Raw genomic sequence first — 10717 nt, 5'->3', positions numbered from 1 at the left:
TGGCAAAATGTTCTTTGAGACACTTCCAACTCCATGACAGCCTGGACACTTTCAGAGTAACTCTTCTCATTAGAAGAAATGGCAAGTTATCAAGAACTTCAGCTTTTGTTCATATCAGTACTAGGACTTTAAGTTTTTGGAGAAATCTGCTGAACACGTATAATCATATTTCAAAGAATGCAAATCTTACACAGTCTGTTTGCTTCAGTTTAAATTTTAACATAACTAATGCTCAAGCGACGCTTGAAAGCAATGGAAGACTCCAGGGTGGAGATGAATGCATTTCTAGGACTAGAGGAAGAAGGCAATGGCAACCCACTCCAGTACTCTTGCCTGGCAAATCCCATGGACGGAGGAGCCTGGTATGCTGCAGTCCATGGGGTCGCTACAAGTCGGACACGATTGAGCAACTTCACTTTTCACTTTCATGCATTGGAGAAGGAAATGGCAACCCACTCCAGTATTCTTGCCTTGAGAATTCCAGGGACGGGGGAGCCTGGTGGGCTGCCGTCTATGGGGTCGCACAGAGTCGGACATGACTGAAGCGACTTAGCAGCAGCAGCAGCAGCAGGACTAGAGAGTAGTGGAAGGAAGGGAAGGTTTGCATATGCTCATTGGAAATTAGAGTTTAAATATAGACTATGAGTTCTAAAGTTATTTGTCTTGGTATGTCATCGACCATCTTAAGAAATCTAGACAGAATCTAGCCAAAATCTAGATGATAGATAAGCTAGGAAGGATGGCACACTTTGAAGTATTGGGTTGGCCAAAAAGTTCATTCAGGTTTTTCTGTACTATCTTACAGAAACATCCGAACGAATTTTTTGGCCAACCTAATATATTGGCTGGTTGGATCTCCTTGCTGTCCAAGCGACTCTCAAGAGTCTTCTCCAACACCACAGTTCAAAAGCATCAATTCTTCGGCACTCAGCCTTCTTCACAGTCCAACTCTCACATCCATACATGACCACTGGAAAAACCATAGCCTTGACTAGACGGACCTTTGTTGGCAAAGTAATAGCTCTGCTTTTCAGTATGCTGTCTAGGTTGGTCATAACTTTCCTTCCAAGGAGTAAGCATCTTTTAATTTCATGGCTGCAGTCAGCATCTGCAATGATTTTGGAGCCCAAGAAAATAAAGTCTGCCACTGTTTCCACTGTTTCCCCATCTATTTGCCATGAAGTGATGGGACCAGATGCCATGATCTTTGTTTTCTGAATGTTGAGCTTTAAGCCAACTTTTTCACTCTCCTCTTTCACCTTCATCAAGAGGCTTTTGAGTTCCTCTTCACTTTCTGCCATAAGGGTGGTGTCATCTGCATATCTAAGGTTATTGATATTTCTCCCGGCAATCTTGATTCCAGCTTGTGCTTCTTCCAGCCCAGCGTTTCTCATGATGTACTCTGCATAGAAGTTAAATAAGCAGGGTGACAGTATACAGCTTTAATGTACTCCTTTTCCTATTTGGAACCAGTCTGTTGTTATGTCCAGTTCTAACTGTTGCTTCCTGACCTGCATACAGATTTATCAAGAGGCAGGTCAGGTGGTCTGGTATTCCCATCTCTTTCAGAATTTTCCACAGTTATGGTGATCCACACAGTCAAAGGCTTTGGCATAGTCAATAAAGCAGAAATAGATGTTTTTCTGGAACTCTCTTGCTTTTTTGATGACCCATCGGATGTTGGCAATTTGATCTCTGGTTCCTCTGACTTTTCTAAAACCAGCTTGAACATCTGGAAGTTCACGGTTCACATATTGCTGAAGCCTGGCTTGGAGAATTTTGAGCATTACTTTACTAGTGTGTGAGATGAGTGCCATTGTGCAGTAGTTTGAGCATTCTTTGGCATTGCCTTTCTTTGGGATTGGAATGAAAACTGACCTTTTCCAGTCCTGTGGCCACTGCTGAGTTTTCCAAATGTGCTGGCATATTGAGTGCAGCACGTTCACAGCATCATCTTTCAGGATTTGAAATAGCTCAACTGGTATTCCATCACCTCCACTAGCTTTGTTGGTAGTGATGCTTTCTAAAGCCCACTTGACTTCACATTCCAGGATGTCTGGCTCTAGGTCCATTCTAAAGGAGATCAGCTGTGGGTGTTCTTTGTTAGGAATGATGCTAAAGCTGAAACTCCAATACTTTGGCCACCTCATGTGAAGAGTTGACTCATTGGAAAAGACTCTGATTCTGGGAGGGATTGGGGGCAGGAGGAGAAGGGGACAACAGGGGATGAGATGGCTGGATGGCATCACTGACTTGATGGACATGAGTTTGAGTGAACTCCGGGAGTTGGTGATGGACAGGGAGGCCTGGCATGCTGCAATTCATGGGGTCCCAAAGAGTTGGACACAACTGAGCGACTGAACTGAACTGAACTGAATACATTGGCTATGACCCTGATTCAGGCTAGAGTTGTGTTTTGCTTGGTCACCACAGCATTTAAAAAATCAAAAGGAAGAAGACTTTGAAAGCCTTTAGCTACAATCAGCTCACTCTGGTTTGCCACGACTCTCACCATTTCTTATTGTCTCACCCTCACCCACTCTGCCTGGCCCTTGAGAAAGCATTTGGCTCTTTGACATAGTGGCTTTTTGTTCCTGTTCAACAGCTAAATGAGCAAATGCTTCAAACTGGCACTATAGAACTCTTAACTTTAGGGAAAACTGTAAGAGTGCCAGCAGGTGAGCAAATGGCAGCGAGCGGAGCTGAGACTGTGACGATGTTCATGCTCAGTTGCTAAGTCGTGTCTGACTCTTTGTGACTCTATGGACTGTAGCCCGCCAGGCTCCTCTATCCATGGGATTTCCCAGGCAAGAACACTGGATGGCTGGACTCTTGCCCTAGCTTCTCATTGCTCTATACCTTGGACCCCTCATTTGCTAGCACTGTCCCTGACCGCTGCCAGAGTCCTAGAAATCCAAGAGGACCACTCCCTCCAAAACCTGCTGTGTTTCCACTTTCAGGATGGGAAATCACTTCCTGGATGGGGCCTTCCTCATTTTCCATCCCCAGCAACTGGAGAAGTACAACAACACAAAAACAGGAGAAAGATAGTTCTGGCATTGCTTTGGGGGACAGAGGGTAGAGACAGAATCAAGAGCACAGAGTGTAATGGAAAAAGGTGAAGAGGAAACGAGGAAAAGTAAAGCAAGAAAGAGGAAGTGCAAAGAGAACTTGAGACAGGCCCGGTGATTATGAGTGGGCAAAGGCTTCTCTACCCCTCCCCGTTCAAAGAGTGCCAACACTGGAACGTGCTGAGAGTAGCTACTTGGCACAACCTTCTTCCTACGCCGAGGAAGGAAAGGAGGTTAGGAGACCAGTGACTTGCTTGAGGTCACACAGTGAGTGAGCGACTTGCTGAGCTGCACCTTGAACTAAGGTGGCCTGTAATTTTCCAAGCTCTTTTCACTCACAGTCATGCAATAGCAGGTGGAGTTGCTTGGGGGTAAGCATTTCCTCCTAGCTGTCTCTTCCAAAGTCAATGTTTCCCCACTTTGGAGTTTTGGAAGACGCATTCATCCAAGTGTAAGCCCCTAGGATCTGTCAGGCACTGTACTTGACTCTGGAGATGCATCAGCAAGGAAACAGGGTCTATTCTACCGCTGGACACAGACTAGGTGTGTAGGAGCTCCTGGCCAACTGTCTAGGGAGTGCTACCCAACAGAGCTGGAATCTGAGGCACAATTGTGAACCATGTGTGTAATTTTTATTTTCTGGTAGCACTATTTAAAAAGTGAAAACAAAAAGCACAGCTGAAATTATTTTAGTAATGTATTTAACCCAGAATCATTTCCACATGTAAAATATGAAAATTATTACTGAGATATTTAGCATTCTTTTTTTTTTTTTGGTAACCAAGTCTTAAAAATCTAGTGTGCGTTCCCTCCTTACAGCACACCTCAATTTGGGCAAGCCACGTTTCAAGTGCCCATGTGGCTAGTGACCACAGTGCTGGACTGGGCAGGCCTAGAGCGAGTGTCAGAACCTGCTCCCAAACACCTCACTCGGCTGAATGCCAGCTTAATCTGTCTGGGGCTTCAGAGTCTATGGAGCTTATGAGTCCACAGCTTGGCCACATAAAGCTGGGAAGTGAAGTGGAGGGGACAGAGGAAGGCAGGTTCCAGAACAGTGTCGACCCTAGACCTTTGAGTATGTCATGATTTTGCCTACTCACAACACATTCTAAGCTATTCAGCAAGTGAACAAGTGTACATCCACAGCTGCAATGACTTTGTCATCAGTTTTAGAAACTTCATGCCAGTTGAGTGGAATAACAAAATTAGCGGTGGCCCTGCTCTTTGTGTTAACCAATCTAGTACCTGCTCTAGACAGAAACAAGAAAATCCAATTCAAGCAACTGCTTCAGGTGTTCACACCAGTGTATAAATTACTCACTTGAGGAAAACCAAAATTTCACTGTGGGTTGAAAAGGCCTGAGGAACACAAATCTGTCAACAGACATGACAGTGATCTTCTTGAATCTGAGGGTTCCCCAACGTCACTAGACTGAGCATGGCAGAATGTTAAAGGTCCACTCAAACTTAAGCATTCTGGCCTGGCCCGGGGACGTCAGCCTTCCCATAGTGGACAGTGCCCTAGTCTCAAGGCTTTTTTTTAACAACTTCTACTTACAACTCAGTTGCTGGCTGGGTCTATCAGCCCAAGAACACTGTTTCCACCATGTAAGCTGTAGTTACGTGGTGGAACAGCTCTCAAGCTGGATAAGGCAAAAAGTTAGCATCACAGAGTGGTCAGCATTGCTTGCTACCTTCATCCCTGCCTGCATATTACCATCTTTGTGAAACCAGGGTTTGAGTATCCTAGAATATGAAGATTAAATTCTAAGTGGGTTCAGATTTCATTTTGTTTCCAGGATCCTATCCTGTTAGAGCAAGAAGGGACTTTAGAGGTGATCTAGTTCCATTTCTACTTTGTATAACAGATGGAGAAACTGAAACGCAAAGACAGGAAGTGACTGGACTAAGAACTCACTGGAATGTACTAAGACCAAGGGCTTTCAGTGTCATATTCAGTGATCTTTACAGCATTTACAGCTGCCTCCTGATTTTGAGAAAGCAAAAGTGTTTCGGGGTATCATGGACATACAGCGAACGTCAGCTCTTTATTCACTGGATACTCTGACCTCAACCTCATACCTGAGGAATCAAGATTTTCAAGGTCGTTTTTCCAGTCCTGAGATACTTTTACTTTTTGGACTACACATGGCTATAAAGTATACCAACATGTCCTCTCTTGCTCTCTTTGTCTTTACTTTCAAGAAATAGATACTTTTTTGCATTTTCTAGATCTCCACTGGAGCCCCATTCCAATGAGATTATATCCATCATTCTTGCCCTTACCTACCATTTGGTAAGTGTTAAGTTGCTTCAGTCCCGTCTGACTCTTTCCGACCCCTCAGACTGCAGGCCGCCAGGCTCCTCTGTCCATAGGATACTCCAGGCAAGAATACCGAGGTGGGTTGCCATTTCCTTCTCCAGGGATCGTCCCAGCCCAGGGATCGAACCCTCATCTCTTTTGTCTCCGGCATTGACAGGCGGGTTCTTTACCACTAGCGCCATCTGGGAAGCCCCTAGGTACCATTGTCACCTCCAAATCTGGCAATAGGGTTTCACAGTGACGAGTGCGCCCTCTGCTGACTGAATGTCTGTCCTGCACTCATGTCTGCATAATTCACACTTGCACATTTGGAGCCTCAGCTACATGAGAGATACAGAAACACAAACAAGACATGAATGAGGGTTTCCTCATTTCTTATCAAGAATCCACACATATTTTTGGTCAAATCAATGTTTTGTTACTCCTAATCAGCTCTTATCATGAGAAAACTATTACTGAAGAGGCTGCCAAGTTTTGATTTTCTACAGATCCTGCCAGAAAAGTACATTTCTCCCATTTGCTGTCCTTCCACCCTATACAAAAAGTTCACATGTATAAACAGTGCTTTCAACATGTGGACTGTAACTCAGCACAATAACAAGCTTTTAAAATAGAACTTAAAAGGGGCCCCTTTCCTGGGAGCATGAAAAGTAATTAGAAATACATTTTGAGTCCTTCCTAGATCTCCAGCTCTCCTGGGGTGTGCTTTAGGACATGTCACTTTTCTCACACGCCTCCTCCTGCCCTCCCCCCACCAAAGCTGCCTTGGGAGCCTCTCATACTCAAGCCTTTTCAGCTGGAGGCCTCTCAGAACTCTCCCAGAGTTGTTTTCCATAGGGGCCTCTCCTTTCCCACTCTCCCTTCCTTCTTTCCTTTCTTCTTTCTTTCCTTCCTTTCTTCTTTCTTTTTTCCCCCTTTCCTTTCTTTCCCCCGCCCTTCCTTTCTTCCTCCCTTCCATCCTGCCTGAGAGTAAGAGAGGCACCTTCAAGGCAAGCGCAGGGTTGACACTGGAAGGCATTTGCTACCTGCATCGAAGTGTAGATACCACAGAGGAACAAACACCAACCCATATGGAAGTTGCTCAGACTTCATTGACGAAGCTTAGATCTAGTTGGAGGGTGAAGTGAAGTGAAGTGAAGTCGCTCAGTTGTGTCCGACTCTTTGCAACCCCATGGACTGTAGCCTACTACATTCCTCTGTCCATGGGATTTTCCAGGCAAGAGTACTGAGGTCTATATCTCTCGTTTGTCTGCACATTCTCTCAAACCACCTGGGGGATTGGCATATCCTGAGTTCTGCTTGGGATTCTGACTTCACTGTAGTTAGATTCTCCGTGAAGACTCAGGGATAAGAGGACAGGAAAGCTGTTTCAAAGAATTTTAGAAGGAGAGGGAGAGAGAGGTCAAGGGATGGTTCAGGATAAACCTCAGGTTGAGGCAGGAAAAGAAGCAAAACGAAACCACCAGTCCGAGAGGGTGAAATAAATCCAAGAGAATCCAGGAGGAAGAATGCTGAACAAAACCCTACTTCCTATTCAACCCCCGGAAGGCCTTGTGCAGAGACAGAATAATTAGGGCCTTCCCCAGAGCCAACCCAGTTCACACCTTTGCTACAAGTGGCCAATGTCAGCCACCTTTAATTCCTAGCTAAGCAGCCCATGGCCACTGCTTCTGAATCTAAGTGAGGGAGACCCGGAAATCCAGTTAGAAAGGACAATTGCTAGAATTCAGTTCAGTTCAGTTCAGTCCCTCAGTCATGTCCGACTCTTTGAGACCCCATGGACTGCAGCACGCCAGGCTTCCCTGTCCATCACCAACTCCCCAAGCCTACTCAAACTCATGTCCATCACATCAGTGATGCCATCCAACCATCTCACCCTCTGTTGTCCCCTTCTCTTCCCACCTTCAATCTTTCCCAGCATCAGGGTCTTTTCCAGTGAGTCAGTTCTTCACATCTGGTGGCCAAAATATTGGAGTTTCAGCTTCAGCATCAGCTAGAATTCATGTTGATGATAATTCAAGGTATGGCCTCAGTGTGTGTGTGTGTGGGTGTGTGTGTGTGATAGGCAAATTGTTGAATACAATGGCTAACACAAATTCTCTCTCCAATTTAATTAGAAGCTAGAAAAGATCATCAAGAAAAAGTTTAGCAACACCCATTACTGTTGAGAAAAACTTAGCCCTAGACTGAAGAAAAGAGCACGTTTGGAGTGGGATGGGGAGTGCTGGGTCCTGGGCTGGTGGTGAAGCTGAGAGTTGGTGGCGGCTGCCCCGTTTCCGGAGGCGGTGGGAGCTTATCCCAGCTGATCCGGGACAGTTAGAGAGGGGGGCAGCTCACCCCCACCCCCCAGGAGGCGGCACGCCTAAACTTTCCACTTTTGTTTCTTTGATGAGAGGTTTCCTGGCTCTGGCGACCAGTGGCGAACTGGGGTGGGGCGTGAATTTGTGGGCCCTGGGAATATGTGTGAGAGCAAACATCCCAGGCTACTAAGAGATGAGAGTGTGTCTTCCCAATTTGTGGAGATCGGCTTGAATTGTGCCCGGCGAAGCTGGGCCAAGCCGATCAGTTTTTAACAGCTTTGTGGGGGTGTCACTGGGAACTTCAGGTCCAGTTTCTTCGCGACAAACCGTGAAGTGTGCCAGGTGCTGTACCAAGAGGTGGAGATCTCCCGTCACTGCGTTTGGCTGTGGGCTCGCGTCAGGGTTTTCGGTGCCACGCTCCGCACTCCACAGACCCGCTGCCCCTCACCGCATCCTCTGGGCCTGGAGGGCGCCAGCGTGGTCCTAGACCTCAACCCCGGCACCGTCTCCCCCGCCCGGTCTACCTGTAGCTCTGGGTCTCTGGAACCCCGGGCTGGGTCTCTGGAACCCCGGGCTGGGCCGCTTAATGAGCGGATTGTGCGGCTCTCTCTGTTGATCTAATACGAATGCACCGTGAATGCTGAAAAATAAATAGAAGGACCGAACATACGATTCTCCGGAGTGAAAAGTCTTTTAGAATAAATAAAAAAAGGCAGAGTTTTCACTGTTGAATGTAAATTCCTTTGCAGTGGAACGAATCATTTCAAGGATAGTTCACGTTGTCCTAACAACGCGGGTGAATGGCCAGGGTCTGTCTTTTTGTTAAAGATATGTTTTCTTTCTTTCAGTCAGAACTGATGATGATACCTCTTTCACGCTCTGTCCTCCGGGATCGTAAATCTCCACTCCCAGCTACCCAAATCGCACTTTCAGATGCCAAGCCCCCGCGGGTGACCGCTTCTCAGGCGGGACCCGCGAGCACCCGGCTTCCCGCCCCCCAACCGGACCCAGCCCCCGGCCCGGGGGCTCCCCAGGGCCTGCCGGCTCCCACCTCCGGGCCTTAGGGGGCGCTGCAGCCGGGGAGGGGGAGGGGAGTGGGCCTCCTGGACTGGGGGCGCAGCCTTGTCCTGGGGCGCACAGGCTGCAACGTCCAACTAAGCGGGATGCCGCGACTCCCGTACCTTCAAGGCCCCTGTCAATCTTGTCCTGGCCCCAGGAATGTGAAAAATGTGCACAAAGACTGCACGCCCCTCGTGCGCGATTGTCAGCTGCTGGTGCCCACTTACTGGGGAGAAAAGGTCATTCCGAAACAATCCTGGCCAGCCAAACCTCTCAAATCTAACTTTTCTTCCCCCGCCCAACCGGCGCCTCCCTCCACAATCCCGAAAACCCTTGCGGCCCAGGCCCCCCGACTTCCCAGCCCCATCCTCGACACCCCAGTCTCTGGGCCGGCGTTTGTACCGAAGCCGATGGGGGCAGAGGGGCAGGCAGGGGATTCGCGGCCCCAGAAAGTGTGCTTGTGACCTTGGGCTGAAGAAAGTTGCTCCCAGTTCACCCACTCATGGGAGAGGGGGCTTCAGACGTCCGGACAGACCCTCTAGGGTCCCAGAAATGATGAGCCTGCGGCAGGGGCGGCTAGCTGGGGCTCCCCGTACCGGGGCGAGGGCGCCCCCCCCCCCAACCCCGGCCCCTTCCTTCTGCGTCCCGGAAAAAAAAAAAAAATAATAACGAGGAAAGGGCTCCGCCGAGACAAAAGGAGAGGTACTTCGGTCGGGGCCGGCAGAGAGCCCCCGAAAGGGTGGGCCTGCGAGCGGCGGACCCGGACAAAAGCGTGGGGAGCGAGCTTCCCCAGAAGGAGCAGGCTGGACACTTGGGGCCCAGTTCCACCCGGGGACAAGGTGGCGCTTCTGGCGGCCCGGCCCAAGGCGGGTCCCGCTTGCTGCTCGGGCGCTCGGGGCCGGGCGTTGGGACGCTAACCCAGTTGGAAATGTCCAAGGGGAAAGCAAGGGACGGGTTCCTCCGCGGGGTTTCGCGCCAGGTTTGGCCCCTCGGGAAGAGAACGTAGCAGCGATCGGACCCCAGCGGTGACCATTTGCGTTCGCCCGGGTTTTCAACTCGCCGCCACCTCCGAGGAGAACCGGCCTGTACCCCGCGGGCGGTCCAGTCCTTGCGCAGCTGCCCCAACGTGGGTGGAGGGGCTGGGAGGGCCACCCCTCGTCCCTACAGCCGGGCTCGCGGGTCCGGGCAGCTAACGCCCGCGGGGCAGAGCCGGCACCCCGCCCCCCACGCCCAGCTTCACCCAGGCCTCCGAGCGCCGGGGGATCCGGATGAGCGGCTCCCGGACTCGGGAGGAAGCAACTCGCGGAAAGTTCATCAGTCGGGCTACTCCGAGGAACTTGGAGCCAGCCGCTAGCTCAGCTCAGGCCTTGATTACTCAGACGAGTTCCTCTTTCTCGAAAACAAAACGAAACAAAAATTGCAAACTCCAGCCGCCGAATGTGTGCAGCCAACTCGGAGGCATGCGCCGGGCACGGCGGCCGGTTCTGCCCTGGCCCCCATGCCCTCCAGCCTGAGTTACCGAGCAGAACGTTTTTGGAGGACTCTGAGGGCAAACTGGGCAAGGTTTTTCTCGAACTTGCCTTCTTCCCGAAGAGCCGGGCTGGGCAAGGAGTAGCCAGGACAAGTATTGGCAAGTCGCTGCCAAGGGTCCTTCTGGCCTCAGTGTCTGCATCTGTTAAGGGGGAGCAATGATACCCTCTGCTGGGATAGAAGGAACTAACTGTGGCTCAGCAGGTGCTCAGAAAATTCTGATTCCCTTTCCGCACCCCGCCAGCCCCAGCTCCTTAACTTGCCAATTTGGTTAGAAAGGCTTGAAAAGGAAAGCCGGCATGAGCGCCGAAAGAGCCTTCGTTGTCCAGATTCTCGGCTGCGGGATGGGCCCGGGCCCCGCCCCCCACTCCGGAACCCCCACCCCCACCCCACGGGCCGCAGGAGGTGGCATGTACTCGCCACCGCAGCTCTCT

The sequence above is a fragment of the Bos javanicus genome, chromosome X, assembly GCF_032452875.1.
Source record: "Bos javanicus breed banteng chromosome X, ARS-OSU_banteng_1.0, whole genome shotgun sequence".
Classification (NCBI taxonomy): Eukaryota; Metazoa; Chordata; class Mammalia; order Artiodactyla; family Bovidae; genus Bos; species Bos javanicus.
This window is presented reverse-complemented; position numbering follows the sequence as displayed.